We start from the raw sequence: 27,444 nt of genomic DNA, 5'->3' as shown, positions 1-27,444 counted from the left end.
TAAAGTGTAACTTCTATTTATCTCTTTGAATACCCTCAACTTTTGTTTTAAATCTTTTTAGGATGTTCAGATTGTTGATTTTATTGGTTTTTCTCTTAGCATGTCATTTCCTCATGTGTGTTGTCATTTTGTGATTGTGTTTTTGTCTCTTTCCTTCCCTCTTCTAACTTCTGCCTTTTGATTGCCTCACTCGAAAGCTCCAAAACCTTGATCTGAACCCAGTTAAATGATTTATAACTGGTAGTTGGTGAAGGACACCTGGGACATTGCACATCACATTAGTGTCATCAGATGGCTTCATTTTGGTTTTTGGCCCAAGAACATTTTTATATTCTATTTTGGTCAATTTTGTTTTATCTTTTTATAATTTGTCCATTTTTCTTGGGCATAATTTTCTACTATGAGAGGCAGAATCTGTTGCTTACACCCAAGAAAATTAGATTTATATACTATGTACTCTAATAGACGCATATGTATGCATCTGTAGTGTATTCAGAGCCAAGACGTGCTTATTTGGCATGATTCTCTGATCATTATAACACTGTTAGAAATCACTACCATCCTAGAGGAGTGTGATATGGGTGCCGCCTTCCCTCAGGAAGCCCAAATTAAGAACATAACTGTGTAGTGGAGAGATTTGTGGTTCTTCAACTGTTGAGTACCTGCTTTCTTTTGGGAGCAGCATTTCCCTTTTGGGAATTCTCTCTCACATGTTGGGTGTAGTCTTTAAGAGCTGTAAGACAAAATGCCCTCCTTTCCGCCAACCAAGGACTAGGCACATCAATAGAGCCAGACCCGCTGAATCTCTGAACTCTCCTGGATCATTATGTCTTCATCAGAACAGCCAGAAGCTAGAACAAGTACTTTGACTGTTTCCATTCCAGGATGTCAAGTGAATTTTGCCATGAAACCCATTAGATGATCTTGACTCATCCTTTCTGACCTCCAATTCTATGAGATCTTTCACATCCCTCTATCAAACTCCTTTCTTTTAATATAATTTAGAGGCAGATTCTGTTGCCTATCCCCAAGAAAACTTGGCTGATAGAATATGTCCCCTTGTATCTACAGGTACTTACATCAAATGTGGATTTCATATACTTGCTTCAGTTCAGCAGCTTGCATTTTCTCCCCACGAGATAATCTATGTAATACTCAGTATTAACAGGAAGCATTTATTAATTCAAGTAAGTTCTAATCTGACTAGCTGTGGTGATGAGGTAACAGCTGGCAGACTCAGTTGTTCAAGTGAGTTCAAGTGCTCTTGCTGTATTAAAAGAATGGCCAGAGTGGCTTGTCTCATAAGCATTCTGCTTCCCTGTTGCATCACAGCCTTGTCTCCAGCATCTTTCACCAGGGCCTTCCTGTCCTATTCTGCTGATCACTAACTCCAAAGTCACTTGTACTTTGCTTCCATCTCCATCGTTTTTCTTCTATTTCACCTCTCCTTGCAAGACACTCCATAGCCTTGGAGCCTTTTATGAATACCCTAGCCTAAGCACAGTGCCTTTCCTTCCCCTCTCTGAATTTGCAGAGTAGCTGGCTATGCTTCTCTTCATAGTTGCTTGCCTTGTTACTTTTTGTCTGAGTCCAAGATATAAAGAATAATGAGATTGCTTTGATGGTATGAATATTTTATCTCCCAGGTGCTGTGGTCAGAGAGGCTTGTTAGGTGGTATACACCCTTTTGTGTTTTGAGTGCTTATTATGGCATTATATCTGTGCCCTTTGGTCCATTAAATGAGATGATTGTAGACACACACACTTCTTGTTACACATCGCTAATGATATATAAAAAGTTAGGTGCCCAATAAGGGATTGGACCCACTTCTACCTCAGAAACCTGCTTCCTGAAAGTTCTAGCATGTAACCATCTTCTTAGCATCTCTCACCCAGCCACAGACACTTACCTTCTCATGCCAACCTGTCTTGTCTTCCCACTTCATCCTTTTCCAGACTTTCTCTTTTGCCACCCCTCTAAGTTATCTTTTTTTTTTCTTTCTTTTGTACCAGGGATTGAACCAAGGGGTGCCCAACCAATGAGAAACATCCCCAGCCCCTTCTATATTTTAGAGTTAGGGTTTCACTGAGTTGCTTAGGGCCTAAGTTGTTGAGGCTGGCATTGAACTCTGGATCCTCCTGCCTCAGCCTTCCAAGCCATTGCAATTAAAAACATGCACCACCATGCCTGGCTTATTTCTAATTTTTAGTTGTAAAGGACACAGTACCTCTTTATTTTTATATGGTACTGAGGATTGAACCTGTTGCCTCACATGTGCTAGGCAAGCACTCTACCTCTAAGCTATAACGCTGTTTCTGGCTCTAGGTATCTAGAGGTATTTATTGTACCTCTAGCACCTAGTGATTAGAGAAGACAGCATCATCTACCTTAGGTTAGCCAGTGGGTGATATCCAATGGATGGTCTTGGCTGTATTCCCACAAAACTGTTTACAAAAATAGGCCATAAACTGAATTTAGCTCAAGACAGTATTTTGCAAAACCCTGGTACAAAGGCAAAACAAAATTAGTGATTGCCTAGAGCTATACATTTATCTCAGAGAAATAAAAACTTGCGTCCACACAAAAACATGTACATGATTGTATCAGCTTTATTTGGAGGAGCTCCAAATTAGAAATAACAAAAATATTCTTCTATAGGTGAATGGTTCAAACTGAAACATCTAGACCATGAAAAAAACACTCAACAATAAAAAACAATGAACTGGGCTGCGGCTGTAGCTCAGTGGCAGAGTACTTGTGAGCCTGTGTGAGGTACTGGGTTTGGTCCTTAGCACCACTTAAAAATAAACAAAGGCATGGTGTCCATCAAAAAAAATTTTTTTTTAAAATAATGAACTATGACACTTCAGAACATAGCAACTTGAAAACATCTCAATGGCATTGCATTGAATAATAAAAAACCAATATGGAATCTCAAGGATCATGTATTATATGATTACATTTGCATAACTTTGAGGTAACAAATCAGAAAAGTGGAAAACTATAGTTTCCAACTGTTAGGGATGTCATGCAAGGGGTGGAGCTGGTTCTAAAAGTACAGCAGGTGGGAGACCTTTGTAGTGATGGAATTGTTCTAGATCCTGAATGTAGTGAGGGCTGTGTTGTGTGATTCAAAGACACAGAACTAACTACATAACCTTGTGCCAAATGTCAATTTTTAGGTTTTTATGTTTCTACTAGGATTATTTAAATAGAACCATTGGGGAAAATTGGGTGAAGGGTATATCTTTGCAACTTCCTGTGAAACTATTTCGAAAAAAAAAAAAAACTTACTGTATACATGTATGTATATAGAGAGAAAATGAAAAATTTCCACATTACTCTTTAGCATTTTACAACTTCATTTTTAATGACTAATACTTCTGATGGTTCTGTTAACATTTTTAATTTCCTTCTTCCTTTTAAATGACTCAGGAGTGGTAGCTTGCAGTTTATCTTGGGGAAAATTGGGCCATGAGGGCTTCCCTCTTTGGAGTCTCTAAGAAGTATTCCCTGTGTCCCAAGAGCTTGGAGCCCTCTTGTGCCAGAAACAAGGAAGGCATCAAAGACTTAAGGGATGAAGTGAGAACAGATGAGCCAATCTGAAATAGACTCCAGAGAGGACAGTCTTGACACTAATGGATGTCTGTGACCTAAAACATATCGTCCTGATACAATTACAAAATAAAATAACAACCAAAACCCTGCATTTGTTGCCACTAGAGCCTAACGGGCACAACCTAATTCTCTGTCAGTTTATAAACAAAGGGACAGAATCAAGCATTTATCCTCCCTTTGTGTTTCAGTTGTATTTCAGGAAAATCAAGGAGTTAATAAGGAAAATGTTTCCTTTATGGAAGAATTCCAACTAAAAAAAGCAAAAGGAATGACAGAATTTGACAAATTGTCACCTTGTAAACATCAGTGGAACAGTGAATTGTAAGCAATGGTTGTCCAGAGATTTTTTTTTTTTAAAGAGAGTGAGAGAGAGAGGAGAGAGAGAGAATTTCAATATTTATTTTTCAGTTATCGGCGGACACAACATCTTTGTTTGTATGTGGTGCTGAGGATCGAACCCGGGCCGCATGCACACCAGGCGAGCGCGCTACCGCTTGAGCCACATCCCCAGCCCAGTCCAGAGATTCTTGAACCACAAAGTGAGAAGTTTATGGTGAGGAATGAATGTGACCCCCGCCTGAACCTCCTGAACATTTTGGCTTTGGCATCAGCAAGAGTAAAAGTTTTTATGTGCCTTCTGGCACATGGCCATAGCAAAAGCACAATATCTATTATCAGTTCTTTTCTAAACAGCTAAAACTGAATGTGAGTATGCCTTTCCCTGTACAGGAAATACAGGGAAAAGAGGACACCATAGGTCATAGATGACACTAAAGGATTCAAAAAGCCATACAGAGGACATGGAACATTCTAGAAGGCTCTCTGAAAGATGTGCATTTTGGATTCACATTGTGGAAAGGGAAGAGTCATGTCTGTTTGGCTAAAGTTCTCTAAACATAACTGGTATATGTTCTGATAGCAGACCCCTAGAGTGTGTCAGTTTTCCTTATAAGGAAGTAATCAAGAGATGTGCTCCTTCTAAAGAACTGGGGTAGTGTGAGGGGGCAACTACAGGAAATGGCCTGGGTAGAAGATCTACCTTCATTCACAAATGCCTTCAAAAACATTCAAAGTGAAATCAGCAATTTTTATACAAGCCTTAATATGCATATATGCATGCAGTTTGAAAAATTCCATCTTTTCATCCGCTATCAACTCAATGGCAGGAAGGGGAGCTACCAGCTGTTGATTGAACACCAGAAAGTCCCCAAGACACCTGGAAAGGATTACTGGGAGTAGAGTTCTGGTGTGGAATATGATCCTGCAGGTGCTGGGGGTACTCAGACTCCTGGTAGCCCCATGTCCCATGAAACGCGTTGCTGCCTCTGATGCTTGCTGAGGAGCAACAGTGAGATATGGCCCTGGAGATGGCTATATAGTACATTAGGGAAAGGATACGGTCCTACTGATTCTGATGCACAAAGCCCAGAAGACATGAATCCCTGTGGCCCTAAAAGACCAGCTCCTGCTGAATCTGGGTGCACCATAAGGTATAGGTAGCTCTGCAAAGGGCATATTTTATATAATATATGGCTGTATGGGGTCAGGGCCTGGCACGGATCAGGCTGGGTAAAAATCACCAGAAGGGGGCCATGATGATCCTGAAGGAGGAAAGGGCTCTGGGGGTCCTGGAGGGGGTCTGGTGGGAGGCACAGAAGGAGGCATTTCTGTTGGCGCTGGTCCAAGAAGCACAGTGGAGGGTGTAGCACTTAGTGGAAGTCCAGATGGCACAGAAGGGTTGGAGCCTGGCCAGCCTGGAGGAGGATGGAGAGCTTTTGTGTTGTTCACAGTAGGGGTTTTGGCAGGGGAGTGTTCAGAAAATGAATCAGTCATTTTCCTGGCAAGATTGGAGCCCACTACAGGGTATAGTGGCACAAATGGGTCCAAGGAAAGTGGGTGCTGAAGAATGGGGTACAGCCTGGCTGAGGGCAGGGTGCAGGGACACCTGCAGGGAGGCATGGGGTTTCTGGAGGGAAGTGGAATGCAGAAGCAACCCAGGGTTGAACTGTGATAATCAGGAGTTTATTTGTGTTTTCTTAGCTAACTAGGGGGGAAGAAAGGAAGAATGATTCATCTGATGCAATTTCCCCTTTTTCCTTCTCATTGCAATTTAGGCTGTTGGTTAATTTCTGGGCAGAGAGCACTATGCTGAGGGTATGAACTGGAGATTTGCCTGTTCACCAGTTGACCTAACGCAGCTGGGTATTGTGGGTGGTTCAGTTCAAAAGCCTCTCACTCAACATTTTGTTCATTGTAACAAGATTCCAAGTGTGCAGGGAAATGTTTGCAATGAGACAGGAATGAGGTGAGGGTGAGCAGAAGGTAGAAAATTCTGGATGAGCAGCTATAGTGTCTCTGAATGATGAAATGTGGTAACGTCAGTCTAGTTTCTGGATTCTTGTACTACCTATAATCTGGTGTGTGTCCGGAGTAAATACGGTCATTGTAAAATTACATTAAGCCAAATATCATTAGATAATATGCACTTTCAAAAAAATCACCTTTAAAAATGAATTGGGAGTTATTTATGCCATGGCTATTCAAAATGACGAACGTGACTATGAATTGATCTCTAATTGGTATACAATTATTTGATCTCAGAATTCATAGTCCATTGTCTTAAATACCATCCATATGCTGAAGATGCTCAGATCTATGTCTCTAGGTTCATCTTTCCTTTGAACCAGAGACTTCTGTTGCCTTTTTAAGATCTCTAGTTGGAGGTCTAACAGGAATCTCAAACTTCACAAATCCCAATGGGAACTCATGTTCTCCCTCTGTGCACCCCAACGTTTTACCAGCTGTCTCCCCTATCTGATGAAATGCAACTCCATCCTTCAAGTTTGCTCAGGTCAGAGCTTAGAGTCACCCTTGACTCCTCTTTTACTTTCAGACCCCACTTCCAATCCATTAGTAAATCCTGTCGAGTTCTTCTCCCTGCCCCTTTTGACAGAGTGAATTGGGATTCCCAACTAGCTCTGGGCCTCCTACCTACCTGAAAAAATTCATGGCCTCAATACCATGTATGTTTTGAGAAAATCAGGACTTTCCTCTTTATGACTGACTGTTGCCTTTGCTTATTCATTCCAGGCACCAAGAGACTCCCAAGACTCCCTGGTGGTCCCTCAACCTTGAGGCACTTGTCCCATACGACTGTGCATCTAACTCTCTGACCCCTTCTTCCATTCCTGACCATCCCTAGAGCCTTCCTCTGTGCTGCTTGGTCATTTGTCAGTGAAATGCCATATGTCTTCTACCTTTTCTTTTTTGGTGCATCATTCCTGGAGATACTGTAATCTGTTTGATGCATGAAGTATACAGAGCAGGGTATTCCATCTCCTATTTCCAAAAATCCATTTAATGTATTGTCCTTGGGTAGAGGACATATCAGATACTAAGCTGATAAGAACAGAAACAACATTTGATCTTAGCCAAAAGGCTGAGAAGCAATCTCGACCTTTCCCCTCCATGGTGCCTTCATCTTTCTCTAGGCTAGCACTGAACATATAGGCCTCATTCCGAATCTTCTAATAGTAAATAAGAAAAAAAAATTGAAAGGTGAAATTAATTTTCATAACATTTTATGTAACCCAATATATTTCAACACACAAAAACTATAAAAATATTAGCTATTTTATATCCCCCACACTAACTCTTTGAAATCAGCAATGCATTTTATAGGTAGAGCACATCTCAGTTTGGATTTCCAACAGTTACAATGAAATGAAATCCTACCAAATCAATAAACCTATGTTTAAGAGAAAAACATTTGTTATAGTATGGATCTGTAATGTTCCCCAAAGGCCCATGTGTTAAAGGTGTGGTTCTCTGCTTGGTGCTATTGGAAGGGATTGGAACCTTTAAGATGTCTAGTAGGGGGGCTGGGGATGTGGCTCAAGCGGTAGCGCGCTCGCCTGGCATGCATGCGGCCCGGGTTCGATCCTCAGCACCACATACCAACAAAGATGTTGTGTCCGCCGAGAACTAAAAAATAATAAATATTAAAAAATTCTCTCTCTCTCTCTCTCTCTCTCTCTCTCTCTCTCTCTCCTCTTAAAAAAAATAAAAGAGGTCTAGTAGGAGTTCTTGGGGTCACTGGGGAGGTAGCCTTGAAGAGAATGGTGGGACCCTGTCTGGTCCTCTCTTCCTTTCTTTGCTTCCTGACTGCCAGGAGGTGAGCAGCTAGCTCTACCACATACTCCCTACTATGATATGCTGCCTCACCACAGGCCCAAAAGCAATGGGGCCAAACAACCATGAACAGAAATCTCTGAAACAGCCAAAATAAACCTTTCTTCCTTATAAGTCGATTACTTCAGATCTGTGATACAGTATCTGAAAGCTGACTAATACAATATTTTACTCTGATTCAGTTTTTAACTGAATTTGAATTAAGTTCTATTGAAAGTTCAGTTCCTCGGTCACACAAGTCACCTTTCCATTGTTCAGTAGTGGATATGGCTGACTTCACAGCTCTGACTGCAATCTCTTTTTCTCTTCTTGTTCTCTCAGAATGCTGATGTCTTCTTTCATGCCCTGTTTGCATATCCATGGGCCTAAAGGTGGCTGTCTTCCTCACCATTCATTGCTTCTTTCCTGGAACATTCTCCCTGCTTCTATGATACCCCATTTCTCCCACCACCTTCCTGGTGACAGTCATCTACCAAAGGCTGCAGAGGACTTTCTTCCTTGAAGGTTCACTTCCTGCCTCACTGTCACTTTCTCTAACACTCTCTGTTTGGTGATGTCAATATCTTTGTAAATAACATTTCCAATATCCTGGCATCTCGGTTCTCTGCCAAAGATCTTGTCTTCTCAGCCATTCATTCCAATGGTCATTTCCCAGACCTGTCCTGACAAATACTGACAGCTTTCCCGAACAGAAATCTTGTGCATCTTGCTCTCTATCACAGTTCACTCCCTCTGGCACCCTCCCCACAGCCAGACCACCAATGCATTGGTCCCGTCCCCTTTAACAGTGGCTTGCTACCTCCTCTCAGACTCTCACTTTCTGCCTCTTCCAGCTTTAATTACCCAGCCAGTTGTTGGAATTACTTCCTTGTATGTGCCCTCAAGGCCTTCTATTTCCATCTCACCTCCAAGCCATGGTCTGCACCCACACAGCTGAACAGAGCTGGGGGAAAGCAAGCAGCAGTCTGATGGGTCTCACATGGCTGAACTCACCTTAGAGGATCTGCAGGGCTGGTCTGAAACCTGATAGTCTCCCTAGTCACACAACTTTTATCTCATCAATAGAGATTCCACTTAGGGGCGCTTTACCCCTGACCTACATCCTCAGCCCACCACACTTTTTTTAAAAAAATAATATGTTGACTTTATTTATTTGGTGCTGGGGATTGAACCCAGGGTCCTGTGCATGTAAGGCAAGCACTCTGCCAACTGAGCTGCATCCCCAGCCCCCACCACACCTTTTTGAGACAGGGTCTCCTTAAGTTGTTGAGGCTGGCTTTGAACTTTTGATCCTCCTGCCTCGGCCTCCACAGTAGCTGAGATTATAGGTATGAACTACCACACCCAGCTAGATGATATTTTATTATGCTTGAAAGTCTAATTTTCTAAATTCATTGTTTCCCTGGATATATCACTTAGGAAAGCTACAAGTTTCTGGATTGGTAAAAAAGAGATAATGCCCACCTTAAATAACTTCATATCACATGGAAATCACATATATCATAAATGTGCAAGTCAAAAATTAGAGATGTCTTTAGTGAAAATTCACATGCTAAATTCACTTTGATAGGATTTGGCATTTTCAGTTAAAAAACAAAAGACGGGGAAGGTTCTGAGTCCCTATTTACTTTATCCTAAATTGATCTTCTTTCCCTTCTTCCACCAAGTTGTTGCCTGGGTTGGGGGGTGGAGGTATGAACATGAACTGCTGAGCTGGGATGGCAGTGAGTAGGCAGGATCCCCATGGGTTTTCTGTATGTAGATGAAATAGATGTATGTCCAATAGACTTTTCCTGTCTCCCTCCTACCTGCCTATCTTTACATTCTTTTCAGTATTCTATCACTTAAGTACTATGGAGTATTTGGCATCTTGATACCTCTATACTCCAAGATAGAAATGGGAATTGGAAAAAGTCAGCTTTGCAAAGTTAATTTTTAAAAATGTAACTAGCCATCTTACTTTCCCTCTGCTCAACACCAAACCAAATGTATGGCAGGAAGCTACCATTTGAAGGTAGCTGTTTATGCTTACTTGGGATCTATCACTTCCAGGAGTTGTTAATTCATGGCATTTTGGGTGTCTTGTAATTTTAGTTTTACAATTAAAGTGGGAAACAAAAAATGAAGTACTCTTGTAAAGAATCTTATGAACTTTTTTCCGTATATTTTATTGGTGTATTATAGTTGTAATTTGGCTGTTGTGAATTGTGATGCTATAAACATGGGGAGCATGTATTGCTTCAGTATGATGATTTTCTTCTTAAATCTTTATAATTTTTAAAATTCTTTTTAGATACACATAATAGTAGAGTGTATTTTGACATATCATACATACATGGAGTATAACCTCCCATTCTTGTGGCGTTACACTGGTCGTATGTTATATATATGAACATAGGAAAGTTATGTCTGATTCATTCTATTATCTTTCCTATTCCTACCCCCTTCTCTTTCCTTCATTCTTCTTTGTCTAATCTAATGAACTTCTATTCTTCCCACCCCTCTTATTGTGTGTTAGCATATGCATATCAGAGAGAACATTTGGGCTTTGGTTTTTTGAGGATTGGCTTATTTCGCTTAGCATGACAGTATCCACTTCCATCCATTTACCAGCAAATGCCATAATTTCATTCTTTATGGCTGATTAATATTCCATTGTGTATATATACACCACATTTTCTTTATCCATTGGTGACTTTAATTCTTTAGGATAAATACTGAGGAGTGGTATAGCTGGGTCAATATGGTGATTTCATATCTAATCTTTTTGAGGAACCTCCATACTGATTTCCATAGTGATGAACTAATTAACAATCCCACCAACAGTGTACAAGAGATAAAACTTTTTCTTGATAATAAATTGCTAATTACTGTTATCACTAATTCCAAGCTAAGGGATATTCTCAGTTGGTGGTGGGAATGAACATACAAATAATTAGTTGCAAAATATTTTTGATGAAGAGAAAGACCCTTTCCGGTTTAATAGTGTTGGACAGACTTCAAGGATCACCAACAATCACAGGTTAGACACGAGCACCACCTAGCGGAGATACGGTGTACTGGAGGACTGTTGTGGATCAGGCAAACGGGATTAAACCAGTTTACACCTCAGTCTTCACCATCTGTATTCCATTACCGAAATTCCTAACGGCTCTAGTCCACCTTTTCCCCGTCTGTAAAATGAGGATAATCATCAGTATTCCAGATGAAAACAGTAAAGTTTAATAATGTATGTAAGGACTCGATTATATATATGCCTGACATAGGGTTAAATTCTTAATTTACAGATTATTAATTTACAGCAGCAATTACAGATTCTTTTATCAAGTATCATTCACTTCCGTCTTCAGGAGCAAATTTTACTGAGCACTCGGAAGGATTTTAACTACTTGATCTCTTGTTATCTTTGAAATCTTTGTATTTACCTCAACAAATTCTGCACGTGCTTACAACACATTATCATCAGGCCCTGTAAGCCTTGGAGTGTAGTTTCCCAGGATGGCAGAGGAATTACCAGCGGAAAGTTCGGTTTCAACATTTTCTCAGTGGAAGAAAGTTTTAAATGCTGTGCCCATGTGCTGCCATCTTATGGTACTTTGGAGGAACATGCGTCCTATATACCAGAGTCCCTTGGCTGACTTGGTTAGTCCAATCCTTTTGGCTTATATATTATATGTACTTATACATCCTGCATAGGCGCCCATTACCCCACACACAAAAACAACAACACAACGGGTCCACACAACGTCGTTCTATATGTAGGTAGCAAGTCACATCCTGCTAAAGAAGAAAAGCACATGCCCCTTCACCGCCAAGGAGGCTGCCCTATTGAAGCAGTATTCACAGATCTGGGAAACCTGTGACTTTAAAGATTCAGTTCACAATGTACCCAACTCTAGATTAACTCTTTGGATCTGCTAGTGCGCCTTCACTATTCTCTCCCCATCCCTCAACACACACCCTATGTCTGCCCCAGTCATGCGCTTTCTCTGGAAAGCTCCACACAGTCCACATGTGAGCTTCTGCAGCATCTGCCTCAGCCCACTCTGGACACTCTCACCCTGAGGGACAACTGGCTTGTGACCCGTTTGTGTGCTTATGAATAAAGCTGCTATAGACATTTTTGTATAAATTTTTGCATGAACATAAATTCTCATTTTTCTTTGGTAAATTTCCAGGATCATAATTACTAGGTCTTGTGGTAGTTTCATGTTTAATTTTTAAAAGAAACAATTTTACAGAGTGGCTAGTATTTACACCGGCAAAGTATGAGTGACCCAGTTGCTCCTCCTCCTTGCCACCACCTGGTTTTGTCACTATTTTTTTTTCCTTCATCTGTGCTGGTAGGTATATAGCAATCTGTCATAATGAGCTCCATGTGCATTTCCCTAGTGGCTCACGGTGTCAAACATCTTTTTGCATGTTAATTTTGCCATCTCTATATTCTCTTTAGTGAAATGTCTGTCTTTTGCCCATTTTTTTTTCTTTTTCACTTTATTTATTTTTTTTTCTTAATATTTATTTTTTAGTTCTCGGCGGACACAACATCTTTGTTGGGCGGACACAACATCTTTGTTGGTATGTGGTGCTGAGGATCGAACCCGGGCCGCACGCATGCCAGGCGAGCGCGCTACCGCTTGAGCCACATCCCCAGCCCCTCTTTTTCACTTTAATAGTTGTAGGTGTTGTTGCTATTATTGTTTCAGTAGTGAGGATTGAATCTAGGGTCGCTCTATCACTGAGCTACACCCCCAACCTTTTTTTTTTTTTTTTTTTTTTTTGAGACAGAAATAGCTCATTAAATTGCTGAGGCTGGCCGGAATTGCAATCCTCCTGCTTCAGTTTCTTAAACTGCTGGGATTACAGGTTTGCACCACAGTGTCCGTAATGAATTTTCTTTATACAGTCTGTATATTACTCTTTGGTCAGTTATCTAGTTTGAAAATATTTTCTCTTAATGTTTTCTTAGAAGGACCTTTTGCAAATGGAATGTCTTTAGTTCTGGTAAAGTCCAGATTATTTTTTTTTTCCTTTTACAGATCAAAATTTTGGAAAAAAATTAACAACTCTTGGGCTGGGGCTGTAGCTCAGTGGCAGAGTGCTTGCCTAGCATGCGTGAGGCACCGGGTTCAATCCTCAGCACCACATAAAAATAAACAAATAAAATAAAGGCATTCTGTCCATCTACAACTACAAAAGGTATTTAAAATATTTTTTTAAATGTAACAACTCTTGCTGAAGCCTAGACCTTAGAGATTTCAATTTTTTTCCTTACAAGTTTTATAACTCTACAATTTACATTGATGTTCATAATCCATTTTGAAGTTTTTATTTGTTTTTGAGACAAGGTCTTGCTAAGTTGCTTAGGGACTTGCTAAATTGCTGAGACTGGTTTTGACCTTGTGATCCTCCTCTCTCAGCCTCCCAAGCCGCTGGAATTACAGGCATGTGCTACCACATCCAGCTTTATAGACATTTTTTATCAATTTGAGGAATGTCTCCTTTAATTCTATTTTCATAAAAGATTTTTTTATCATAAATTTTTGTACAGAATTTTTTCAAATGGTTTTTCTGCGCTGCTCAACATGCTCATTTTTCTTATTTAGACCACTAATAGGTTGGATTACATTAAATTATTGATTGATTTTCAAATATTGAACCAGTCTTACATTCCCAGAACTAGCCCTATTTGTTCATGGTATATAATTCTTTTTATAAATTGTATGATTCTGTTTGTCAACATTCGGTTATGAATTTCTTGCATCTATATTCATGATGAATGTTGATCTCCAGTTTCCTTTCCCTTCCTCCCTTCCTCCCTCCCCTCCTTCGATCCCTGCCCCTCCCTATTTCTTTTTACCATTTTTATCTGGTTTTGGTGTGAGGGTTAGGCTGGCTTCCTAGAATGACTTGGGAAGTTTCCTTGCTCTCTTATTTCCTTTAAGAGAGTTTGTAAAATTGGACTTAGCTCTCTTTTGAATGTTTGATAAAATTCTCCAGTGAAATCTGGGTTAGCGAGTTCTTTTTCAGAAAATTAATTATAAATTCAGTTTCCTAATAGTTTTAGGTGGCTTTTCAAATTATCTAGTTCAACTGTGTGAGTTGTGATAGTTTTTGGTTTTAAAGGAATCAGTCCATTTCAGCTACATTATCAAACTTAGGTAAGTGGAATTGTGCCTTTGGATGCCTGCAGGGCTCGTCATGTTATCCTCTGTTTCACTCCAGCATCGACATTATAATGTCTAAAATCTATAATCTGAGAGATATATGTGATTATTTGTTTTGTCAATATTGCTAGATCTTATCAAACAGTAAATTCTCCATTGATATATACATTGTTTTTTGATTTTAATTTCATTGATTTCTCCTCTGTATTATAATAAGCTTTAGGTTTATTTTGTTCTTCTTTTTCTAGATTCTCAAGGGAGAGTTGGGTTATCAATTTGAGACCTTCCCTCTTTGCTGATGTATGCATTTAGTGCTATAAATTTTCCTCTGGCAACTGCTTTAACTATGTTCCACAGATTTTGATTTGTTCTGTTTTCATTTTCATTCATTTAATTTCATTTTTAAAATTTGCCTTGAGACTTCCTCTTTGACCTATAGTTTACTTAGCATGTGCTGCTTAGTTTCCAAGTGCTTTGGAGATTTTTTGTTCTTTCTGTTGTTGATTCGTGGTCTGGCTACTGGGCAACTCGTCTTTAATTTTCTCTGAGTCCATAGGACCAATCCCCAGCTCCTCTGCCGCCTGCATGACCTCTCTGCCCCTCCCCCAGTAACTTGATTCAGAGAATTGCCTCTTAGCCTTCCTTTGCCCACATCCTAGTCTCCAAGGGACCCTTCTTCCAGTTCCTACTTCTCTCTAACCACAGTCAGCTCCCATCTGTACAGTGTGAGTCAATACGTGGCCCATGTTTGCACAAGAAAAACAAAACTCAGACTCAGTATAAATACTATTATAGTATATAATATAGTTATATTATAGCATAACACAGTATAATACCATTATAGTATATAATATAGTATAACACTATTAAAATATATAATATAGTATAACACTAATATAGTATATAATATAGTTACATTACAGTATAACTCTCTTAAAGGAAATAGGAGAGTAAGGAAGAACAAATGTAATGAACAGAAACAGAAAAATGGAACCCCCAGGCAAGTGGCCAGTCTGGGGACTTAGATAAGGAAAGGTGAGCCTGGGCTTCAGAATTCCAGCAACAGGGAGCACAGGACATTGTGGTCTAAGCAGCTTAAGCTGGAGACAATGGAAGGAGTCAGACGTTCTGGTGTCCTTGGCAGCTAGCACTAGAACTGGTCCTAGGAAGACACACTCAGCCCTGTCTATGGAAGACCTCTGTGGGGCTTTCCTAGAAAACCAACACCAAGCAGAGGTTGGAGCCTCCTCCCAGTCACTGGGTTATTTCTTATCATACTCAAACATTGGCCTGGATAGAATAACTTCAAAGAGGTCTTATTTTAAGAAACAGCACGGGCTGGGATGGTGGCTCAGTGGTAGAGCACTTGCCTAGCATGTGAGAGGCATTGGGTTTGATTCTCAGCACTGCATATAAATGAATGAATAAAGGCCATCAACAACTAAAAAAAAAAAAAAAATCCAGCAACCCCCTCCCCTGGCCTATCCTCATTATCTTCCTTGCTAGAAAATAATCTTTTCCTCTTTGAGCTGGTGTCCTGTTATCACCCCCCCCACACACACACACAAAAAAACAACAACATACCACCATTCTGTCCCCAGCTCTGCCAGCTCCACTTCAAGCTGTCCTGCTGTCTTCCCTTCTGTTCTGTGAGCAGGTAGATCTCAGAATTTTCACACTATAATTTGTTGCAACAATATGGGTCACAGTGGCTCCTGATCTAAGGCAATGCTTTTCTGGTAGGTTCCCAGTAAGCCTTGCTTTGCACTTTTCTTTCTTTCTCATGTTTTTTTATAGTAATATTTTTAAAAAAGTGTCTCCTCATGGCGTCTGATAGAAGAAAAAGTTGGCTACGATCTACATACTGTGGGGTCGGGCTCCAAATTCCTCAATAGGACACCAATAGCACAAGAGTTAATAACTAGAATCAACAAATGGGACTTACTCAAACTAAAAAGTTTTTTCTCAGCAAAAGAAACAATAAGAGAGGTAAATAGGGAGCCTACATCCTGGGAACAAATCTTTACTCCTCACACTTCAGATAGAGCCCTAATATCCAGAGTATACAAAGAACTCAAAAAATTAGACAATAAGATAACAAATAACCCAATCAACAAATGGGCCAAGGACCTGAACAGACACTTCTCAGAGGAGGACATACAATCAATCAACAAGTACATGAAAAAATGCTCAACATCGCTAGCAGTCAGAGAAATGCAAATCAAAACCACCCTAAGATACCATCTCACTCCAGTAAGATTGGCAGCCATTAGGAAGTCAAACAACAACAAGTGCTGGCGAGGATGTGGGGAAAAGGGTACACTTGTTCATTGTTGGTGGGACTGCAAATTGGTGCAGCCAATTTGGAAAGCAGTATGGAGATTTCTTGGAAAGCTGGGAATGGAACCACCATTTGACCCAGCTATTCCCCTTCTTGGTCTATTCCCTAAAGACCTAACAAGAGCATGCTACAGGGACACTGCAACATCGATGTTCATAGCAGCACAATTCACAATAGCAAGACTGTGGAACCAACCTAGATGCCCTTCAATAGATGAATGGATAAAAAAAAGTGGCATTTATACACAATGGAGTATTATTCTGCATTAAAAAATGACAAAATCATAGAATTTGGAGGGAAATGGATGGCATTAGAGCAGATTATGCTAAGTGAAGCCAGCCAATCCCTAAAAAACAAATGCCAAATGTCTTCTTTGATATAAGGAGAGTAACTAAGAACAGAGTAGGGACAAAGAGCATGAGAAGAAGATTAACATTAAACAGGGATGAGAGGTGGGAGGGAAAGCGAGAGAGAAGGGAAATTGCATGGAAATGGAAGGAGACCTTCAGGGTTATACAAAATTACATACAAGAGGAAGTGAGGGGAAAGGGAAAAATAATACAAGGGTGCCGCAGTCTTGGCTGGGCACAGAATCACGAGCCACCACACAGCTTTGTAGATTCAAACAGCAAATCTTTATTCCCAAACTCACACCGGCCTCCCCACACGCTCTGGGGCAATCCCAGTTCTGCTGCCACCCAATTCACCTACTCCACGAGGCTTTTTTCCCAAAATGCTCTCTGAATCTCAGGAGAACTCCAAGGGAGCTCAGGTAGCAGGAACGCCCTATTTCCAGCAGCAATAATCCTCAACATGAACTTCCCTAAAACCCAAGGTCTTAAACTGGGAACGCCCTAAACCCAAGGACCGGAATACTATACTTCCTCAAACTGCAGGATACACCCTAATCCTGGATCCACCCTGGTCATTGAGCAGGGTCACCTTTCTCAAACACACATGCAAGGTCAACAGCAAAATTAACATGGGGTACGCTGGCAAGGCAATTTCGATGCGTCATTTCTACTTGGTAATGGCCCTCAGCATCTCCCCCCTTCTGATTAATTAAACAACAAGCAATGTGGCTTAAGGACCGTGCCTGGTAGGTTGTCCAATTCAACATATGGTTCTTACCCGTCATGGGAAAACTGACCTTTAGGCGTCAGCCTCCTGTCTTAGGTTGAATCCACTGCAATCAGATCAACCCGTCACTGACTACCGGTCCAGCATTCAGCCATGCTTGTGGATAGGCCTATGCACCAGTGGGGGGGTGAGGTTCTTGCCTCACCTCTGTTGGCCCCCAAATTTAGCCTTGGTGCCAGTGAGGGGGTGAAGTTCTTAGCCTCACCTCTGTTGGCCCCCAAATTTTAGACCATCACTAGTAGAAGGGAGGAAGATACAGAAATGCCACGACACCAAGGCAATTGACGGCTCTTTTGGAAAAATTGCGTCACTGGTGACACCATCAGCAAAGATATGCCAGCATTACCACAATTAACATGGGGTGCGCTGGCAAGGAAATTGCATCACTGATGACACCATCAGCAAAGATATGCCAGCAGTACCACAATTCGCTGCATCAGACGATATTTCACAATGCATGCAACTGATATATAGTCCAGGCAAGTTCTGCAGGCAGTTCAAATCAGAGGAGTCTATCAATATGTCCATTTCCTCCCAAAGTAAATCAAGTCCTTGATTGAGCATAACTTGTTGAGTTATATTCATTGATGCATCAGTTTATACAGTTACTGTGATGGCTATTGTAGAAGCTGTAGTTTGGTTTTATCTTAGTCTTCACCGGCACTGGGATGGAGATGGAAATTCTGGCAATGATGCTAAAGAGACATTATCCTGAACAGAATTATTAAATATAATGAAAAGGAAAGGTGAAAGTAAACAAACAGATCTGTTAACCTCCTTAAAAAACAATCCTTAACAGCTGTTTACCTAATTTAAATTAGTAAGCAAACAGATCTGTTAACCACCTTTAAAAACAATCATTAACAGCTGTTTACCTAATTTAAATTAAACCATTTAAATCACGTGAATAAAAAAAAATTCGGATCCATTTTTTCATGAGCGCTCCTCATATATGAAATATGGACATACACACATACAGACATACAACACAAAACAGTGCACACATAACATACAACACATAAGACAATAAAGGCCTTGTAGTTTTACCTAGGTGAAATCTCCATTGCAATGTTTAAAAACTCTAGTCAAAAAATAAAACACAGTCAAAAAATAAAACTGATCAGAAAAACATTAACCTAGGTTTGTATGAGCTCAAAAAATAAAATAGAACTTTACAATGTGGGAAAAATGCAATAATAAAATAGATATTGAAAAAAGCACCGTGGTTAATCACTGTCGAAGATGTAAGAATAGCCAAGCTGGAGCTCTGGATATCAGCTGTTATGGATTTGAGTCAAATCATCTTCTTTTTCTGTAGAAATTGCTTTCGTTAATCTCTCTGGAATCCAAATCGGCTGCTGTTCTCCCTGTGGAAACACACAAAGGGAACCCCGATTCCAGACAATAACTGGATCAGGGCCTTTCCATTGTCCTGTTAGAATATCTTTCCAAAGTACCTTAGGCTTATGTACATTTTTTGGGTACATATGTCTTTCCGCAGCACTAAGTCCTGATGAATCCAAATTTAAAAAGTTTAGAGTAAAAAGGGCTATTTTAAGTTTATCTTTGGGGGATATATACCCCTTACCAATTCCCTCTTTTTGCTTTAATAGGTACGTTTTAATAGTTTGATGAGCTCTTTCAACTATGCCTTGTCCCTGTGGATTGTATGGGATTCCTGTTATATGAGTAATACCAAATGATGAGCAAAATTGTTTAAAAGAGGCAGATGTATAACCAGGACCGTTATCAGTTTTTAACTGTTTAGGAACACCCACAGTGGCAAAATTTTGTAAGCAATGAGCTATAACATCTTTAGTTTTTTCTCTGGCATGAAGGGAGCCCATCAAAAATCCAGAAGAAGTATCAACTGTAACATGTAAATATTTTAATTTTCCAAATTCTGGCAAGTGTGTGACGTCCATCTGCCAAATATGGTTAGGTATCAGTCCTCTAGGATTGACTCCAAGATTAACTTGTGGTAGAAAGGTCACACAATTTTGACATTGTTTTATTATATGCCTGGCTTGTTCCTTAGTTATTTTAAAACGCTTTTGTAAAGTATTAGCATTAACATGAAACCTTTTATGAAAATTTGTAGCTTCTTCTAATGTAGAGAAAATATGTACGTCATGTGTAGTTTTATCTGCTAAATCATTGCCCAAACTAAGGGCTCCAGGCAATCCTGTATGTGCTCTAATATGTCCTATAAAGAATGGATCTTTTCTGTCCCATATTAGACTTTGTATAGTGGAAAACAAAGAAAAAACAGTAGAAGAAGGGGAAATCCTACCAGCATCTTCAAGGGAATTAATAGCATTAACTATATATTGACTATCAGAAAATAAATTAAATACAGAATCTTTGAACATCACAAAAGCTTGTAAAACTGCATTAAGCTCTACCTTTTGAGCTGATTGTTTGGGTACTAAAAATGTAAAAGTTTGATCAGGGGTAACTACAGCTGCTGTACCATTATTAGACCCATCAGTGAATATATTTGGAGCATTCATGATAGGTGTTTTCCTTGTCATTTTAGGAAAAACTACAGGATGCTTAGACCAAAAAGACAACAAAGGATTCGATGGCAAATGATTATCAAATGAAACATTAGATTTACACATGATTATTGCCCAAGTATTTAACTCATTAGCTAACTCATCAATTTGATCCATAGTATATGGAGTAATAATTTTATTGGGAGAAATTCCAAACACTCCCTTTGCTGCTCTTATTCCTTTGAGTATTAATTGTCCTACAGCCTCAGGATACCTAGTAAGAATAGTGTTAGGAGAATAAGATAAATGTATCCACAATAATGGAACTTCTTGCCAAAATACTCCTGTAGGAATATTTTTTGTTGGTAGTACAATAAATAATAAAGGCAAACTTATATCAATTCTATCTAGATGCATATTTTCCATATATGCTTCAATAATTTTTAATGCCTTTCTAGCTTTAGGAGTTAACATTCGGGGTGAATTTGGATCTGATGGACCTTTTAGAATATCAAATAAAGGTCCCAACTCTCCTGTTGGTATGCCTAGATAAGGCCTTATCCAATTTATGTCTCCCAATAACTTTTGAAAATCGTTGAGTGATTTGAGTTGATCTACTCGTATTTGAATTTTCGGCGGACGGACCATGGTTGAGGATAATAGAACCCCTAAATAATTAATTGGAAAATTTAATTGTACTTTATCTATTCCTATCTCTAGATTATAATTTTTTAATAAGTTCGTAAGTGTAGCATAACATTCCAGCAATATGTTTTTATCTTTATGTGCTAATAATACATCATCCATATAGTGAAATATTTTTAGTTCAGGATTTTGATTTCTAAGTGGCTGGATTGCTTTATTTACATAGATTTGACACATAGTTGGACTGTTAGCCATACCTTGAGGGAGTACTTTCCACTCATATCTCTCATCAGGACCTTCATGATTTAATGCAGGGACAGTAAATGCAAAACGTGGACTATCCTCGGGATGAATTGGAATAGAAAAAAAACAATCTTTAATATCTATAGATAAGACATGCCACGTTTTTGGTAAAGCAGACAATTGAGGAATCCCTGATTGAGCAGGTCCCATAATAACCATCTCATTATTAATGGCTCTTAAATCTTGCAATAATCTCCATTTACCCGATTTCTTTTTGATGACAAAAATGGGAGTATTATGGGGGGATACGGAAGGTTGTAAATGTCCTTCCGCTAATTGTTGTTTGACCAGATCATGGGCTACTTGTATCTTTTCTTTAGTCAAGGGCCACTGAGGAACCCACACTGGTCTTTCTGATTTCCAAGTAATTTTGATTGTCTCAGTGGCCCTTTCTGAAAATCCGACCCATGTCTGTCTGTTCCTTGATCTAATTGGACTGGTGCTGCTAAACCTTGTTCTTGTTTTCCTAATCTTTTTTCTTTCTTAACACCTTGTCTAGCCCTAGTAGTGGGCGCATTAGAATTGATGTTATTTGTTAACATCAAACCTAATTGATCCAGGACATCTTGTCCCCATAGATTAATAGGAAGGTGATCCAAAACATATGGTTGTATAGTTCCTTCACATCCTTCAGGATCCTTCCAATCTAATACCATAGAACTTCTATGGGGATTAGTCGCCACTCCTAGGCCTCGAAGCGTTTGAGTGGCTTGTTGTAATGGCCAATGTTTTGGCCATTCTCGACGAGATATGATGCTAAGGTCAGCACCTGTGTCCAGTAGCCCATTAAACTCGTGACCTTGAATATTTAGTTTTAGCATCGGGCGAGAATCTAAATTTAAAGACAACATAGCCCAATCTACACCTGTGGAGCCTAATCCCTTAGAACCTCTTTCTACATTATGACTAGAGAACTTATTATGTAGGCTGGGTATTATTAACAACTGTGCTATTCTGTCTCCAGGTGAAATTACTGATATACCTCCTGGAGAACTAGCTATAATTTTTATTTCACCTACATAATCAGGACCAATTACCCCAGGACTTATCATAAGTCCTTTTAATGTAGATGAACTACGTCCCAATAATAAGCCTACTGTTCCCTGGGGAAGAGGTCCTTTTACTCCTGTAGGAATGATTTGAACTCCCATCTCTGGAGTTAATACTGCTCTGGCAGAGGCACAGATGTCCAACCCTGCGCTCCCTCGGGTTTGTCTGATGAGGGATTTAATGGACAATGTGTCTTGGGCACCACCCTGATGGTGTTGCTGGGTTCCTCCACTGCCCCGTATATTTGTGGTTTTGGGCCCCGGAGCATTGGGCCCCTCACTCCGTTTTTTGGCAATGAAGCCTGATGCCTTTCTCCACGATATTGTGGGTAAATACCTGATCCTTGTCCGTTTTTTGATAACGGAGTACCTTCTATGGTGGTTTGAGAACGGCATTCATTAGCCCAATGTCTCCCTCTACGGCATCGTGGGCAAATACCCGGTATTCTATTCCTTTGATTTCTAGTTTTGTTAAAACCTCCTCTTATAGGGCAACTCCTTTTAAAATGTCCTGTTTGTTCGCAATTATAGCATGTTTCTGGCCTGGCATCTAAAGCCTGTTGTACTGCAGCTGCCAAGACTTGCCCTTGTTCATTAATATCTCTACATAGTTTAATATATGTATTTAAGTCTTCATGTCTCCATGGTCTAATAACCTCTCTGCAGCAACGATTCGCTTGGTCATAAGCAAGTTGTTTTATTAATGGCATTGCTTGATCTGTATCCCCAAAAATTTTGGCGGCTGTTTGAATAAGCCTATCTACAAAGTCAGCGTAAGGTTCATTAGGTCTCTGTATTACCTTAGATAGCTGACCTTGTGAATCTCCATGTCCTTGTAAAGTCTTCCATGCCCTAAGTGCGTCTGCAGCAATTTGTGCATATATAGCAGGATCATATTCAATTTGTTGCCGTTGACCCTCATAAGGTCCTTTTCCTAAAAGCATATCTAGATTTCTTTGAGGGTAACCGGCTGCTGCATTTCGCCTAGCTGTCTCCGTGCAAAATTCCTCATTGGCAACTTTCCATAACAAATATTGTCCTCCATTTAGCACAGATTTACACATGCTAGCCCAATCTGCTGGCGTCATGTCCAAGTTAGTAATGGATTCGACCATGCTTACCGTGAAGGGAGCTTGGGGACCGTAGGTTGTTACAGCCTCCTTTAACTGCTTCACTGTTTTAAAATCTAAAGCACGGTGAATTCGCTGCCCTCCTACCTGTTCAAGTACAGGGCATGCTAATCTTTGAGGTCCTGTCTCAGGATCCCACTTATCAACTACGGGGTTTGAGGGCCACTCAGCTGTTTCCATCGGTGGGGCTGTTGGTTGAATTACACCCTCTGGTAATAAAACGGAGTTAGTAACAGCCTCTTGTTGTGGCCTTTTCCCTAATAACCCCTTTTCCTTTAAATTTTCTTCCTCTCTCTGACTAGCTCGAGAGATCTTCTCTTTTGCTTGATCAAAAATGCCTTTCTCCATGGTCTGAATCTCTAACAATTTACTTAACACCTTTTCAGTTTCTTTTTTACTAATTTCTAATCTTCTATAAAGATAACGCAACCCAATAAGATAACACAAAACAAAACCGCAACTGAATGAAACAAAAACTGAATAAAAATTCACTGTATCAATTTTCTCTTTCTCTGGGCTGACAAACTTCAAACCTTGAGCCATCCATTTTTCCCAGTTTGCCTGAGAAATTTCTAGGGACAGGCAGCTTGAAACTGTCGCGTCTACCCGCCGGCAGGAATGACGACAACAAACAGGATTCTTCTCTAGCACGCTTTATTGGGAGCTTCCATTATGGTTCGTTGAGAGAAAGGACCCTGAGCCCGAAAAGACCACCCCTAATATACTAGAGCCGCGGCCTAAGTCTCACGCGATTGGACAAAAGCGCATAGCAACACAGCAGCAACCAATAAGGCAAGGAATTCAGCACTGGTGCCCAGAGCCAGGAAGTACAGGTCAACTGGTTCTTACCAGTTTTTACCGGTTCTTAGAACACTCAGCACATTATCATATCGGCTCGCTCCGGAACTGGCCGACCACAAAGCACTGAGTTATTGTCCAAGAACTAAGCCAACACCCACACAAGGCAGTGCAGCAAAATGGCTCACCACATGAAACAAAAACGAAATAAATCAAGACAAGAACACATTGCCTTTTAAAATAGTCACCCATTCTCTCGCCTTCCCTCAGGGGCGAGGAATTTCACTTACCTCCAAGTTTCAGACGCTCCGCGTACGGGCCACCAAATGCCGCAGTCTTGGCTGGGCACAGAATCACGAGCCACCACACAGCTTTGTAGATTCAAACAGCAAATCTTTATTCCCAAACTCACACCGGCCTCCACACACGCTCTGGGGCAATCCCAGTTCTGCTGCCGCCCAATTCACCTACTCCACGAGGCTTTTTTCCCAAAATGCTCTCTGAATCTCATGAGAACTCCAAGGGAGCTCAGGCAGCAGGAACGCTCTATTTCCAGCAGCAATAATCCTCAACATGAACTTCCCTAAAACCCAAGGTCTTAAACTGGGAACACCCTAAACCCAAGGACCGGGATACTATACTTCCTCAAACTGCAGGATACACCCTAATCCTGGATCCACCCTGGTCATTGAGCAGGGTCACCTTTCTCAAACACACATGCAAGGTCAACAGCGAAATTAACATGGGGTACGCTGGCAAGGCAATTTCGATGCGTCATTTCTACTTGGTAATGGCCCTCAGCACAAGGGGGAGAAATGAATTACAGTAGAGGGGGTAGAGAGAGAAGAGGGGAGGGGAGGGGAGGGGAGGGGGGATAGTAGAGGATAGGAAAGGCAGCAGAATACAACAGACACTAGTATGGCAATATGTAAATCAATGGAAGTGTAAATGATGTGATACAGCAATCTGTATACGGGGTAAAAATGGGAGTTCATAACCCACTTGAATCAAAGTGTGAAATATGATATGTCAAGAACTATGTAATGTTTTGAACAACCAACAATTAAAAAAAATAAATAAATAAAATAAAAAAGTGTCTCTAGCTCATCCTTTCTTGCTAAATTATCTCTGAATGAGGTAATCATTTTCCTATTCATTTAATTTTTTTTGTATTTGTAGATGGACAGCATACCTTTATTTTTTTAATTTATTTTATGTTGTGCTGAGATCAAACCCAGTGCCTCACACATACTAGGCAAATGCTCTGCCACTGAGCTACAGCCCCAGCTCATTCCCAAATCATTTTTCCCCAATCATTCTTTTAGCAGGAAGTTCATTTGGAGGAAGATAGAGCACTGTGATCCAGGTTCTCATGAATTATCATTAGAAAGCCAAGATTGTTTTTTTGCAAGGGATTTTTCTCCATCTTAAAAAATGCAATGCAGCAGCTAACATGAAAGAACATATAAATTGTATATGTAAGGGAGAATCCATCCCGAGTAGCTACTGCTCAGCTCCAGAAACAGAACCCCATGATTATTTCTGCAGATCCCCCTAGAGCCTCAACCATTCACATCCCTGGCAACCACTATCAGGAATTTTACCTTTCTATATCAATTACCTTTCTTTGTAGTGTGTTTACAGTTCTTTGTGTTTGCAAATCACACATTGGATGGTTCTGCACATCTTCTTATGTGTATTGCCCTTCTGGACCTCCACCCCTTGTTAGCGACTTTCTTGTGCATTGAAGCATGGAGCCATTGTTTGCATTTAAAAAAATATTTTTCAGCTCTAAATGGATCTTTTATTTATTTATTTATGTATTTATGTATGTATTTATTTATTTATTTATATAGGGTGCTGAGGATTGAACCCAGGGCCTCACACATGCCAGGCAAGCACTCTACCACTGAGCCACAACCCCGGCCCCCAGTTTGCATATCTTTACTGCTATGAAGTATTCTATTTCACCATTCTTCTGTTAACATACATATGGAATGTTTTTGCTGCTTTAATCAAGATTTGCCCATTTTCAAGGACACATGTGCAAAGTATTACTTGGTCATGGAATTGTATGTTCTCCTTCCTTGGATAAGGCCAAACAGTTTTCTAAAGTGGTCTTATCAATTTGCACATTCGGTGAAAAATGAGTTCCTACTAATGCTACTTCCTCACAAATATTTTGATTTTTGTATGATGTTAACCTCTTTAGTTTTCACTAAACAACGGGTTATTGTCGGGCTGTATTCAAGAATAAGCCACGCCTTCCTCCTCCACCAAAATTATTGTTTTTAGTCATAGCAATTTTCTACCATCCACTGTCACTCTTTACATATTATTTGTAGCTGTTTCCCCTCCCTCTTACAATGCAAGTTCCAGGAGGGAAGCTTCTCATGTGGAGGCTTCCATTCATCCGCCTTTTGGAGAGTTTTGAGAAGGCGACTGATTTCAAAGATTCTGCTTGTTACTGGATCACCTGGTACCTGCCCCTCCTGGCACACTAATGACCATAGGCAGCAGGACACAAGGACTTGGTGGTCTCTATGGAAATTGTCTACATTAAAATAGCTCCCAGAGATCACTCTGGGCTCTGACTCTGAAGACTACAGGGTCTTGCAGAGGAGACCAAGATGGATCTCCTAGTCCCAGGAAGTGGTCTGAATCTTGTATACAAAGACAAAGACATGTTGAGGAAAACAAAGATCAGTATGTTTTAAGAATGTAGATACTAAATCCTCAACAAAATGATAGTGAATTAAATCTAGCAGCATATGAAAATGTTCAGACACGAAGGCCATGTGGGATTTATCCTAGGAATTCAAGATGCATCAATAGGAAAAAGATAAAAGCACATGATTTTCTCAACAGACACAGAAAAATCACTTGATAAGATAAAGGACACCTTCATCATAACAGTAGCCAACACATTTGGACCAAAAGGGACATTTCCCTTCCTGGTAAAGGGCATTTGTGAAAAGCCCACAACTAACATCATATTTAATTGTGAAATACTGAACATCTTCCCCTGAAGAATGGGAACAAGAGAGGAATGTTTGCAATAAACCATATCTATTCAATACTGTATTGGAAGGTCTAGCCAGGAAATTAGGCAAGAAAAAGGAACAAGAAGAATTCAGATTAGAAAGAAAGAAATAAGACTACCTCCATAAAAATGAAAAAAAAATCTACCAAAACCAAGATTTCAGTAAGGTTGTAGGATATAAGATCGATATACAAAAATGAATTGTATTTCTGAGCATTAGCAATGAAAGACAAAAGTTAAAACTAAGGAAAACAATTGTTTCTAACAGAATCACAGAGAATAATATATGTAGGAATAATTTTTTAAAAAAGCAGTATCAAACTTATGCTCTGAATATTAAAAAGTGTTGAAATAAATTAAAGAAATTCTAAATAAATGGGAAAACGTTCCATGTTCATGGATCAGAAGACCTAATAGTGTAAATATGCTCATATTCATGTGATGGCTAATTTTGTGCAACTTGGAGGATATTTTTAGATGAGATTAATAAGTAAATCAATGAACTTTGAGTAAAGCAGAT

At 39.9% G+C, this 27,444-nt stretch overlaps 1 long non-coding RNA gene across 1 annotated transcript; it reads left to right on the top strand.

Moving 5' to 3' along the window:
- Positions 1-2,554: 2,554 nt before the first annotated feature.
- Positions 2,555-14,906, top strand: LOC308647766. The gene is made up of 3 exons (XR_014021701.1): positions 2,555-7,486; positions 7,691-12,273; positions 12,453-14,906. It is a non-coding gene; the product is annotated as an uncharacterized lncRNA (long non-coding RNA).
- Positions 14,907-27,444: the final 12,538 nt, after the last annotated feature.

Source organism: Spermophilus citellus, assembly GCF_964194105.1.
Source record: "Spermophilus citellus genome assembly, chromosome: 4".
In the NCBI taxonomy this organism is placed as follows: domain Eukaryota; kingdom Metazoa; phylum Chordata; class Mammalia; order Rodentia; family Sciuridae; genus Spermophilus; species Spermophilus citellus.
The sequence above is the reverse complement of the archived record's forward strand: the minus strand, read 5'-3'. Positions and strand labels throughout refer to the sequence as shown.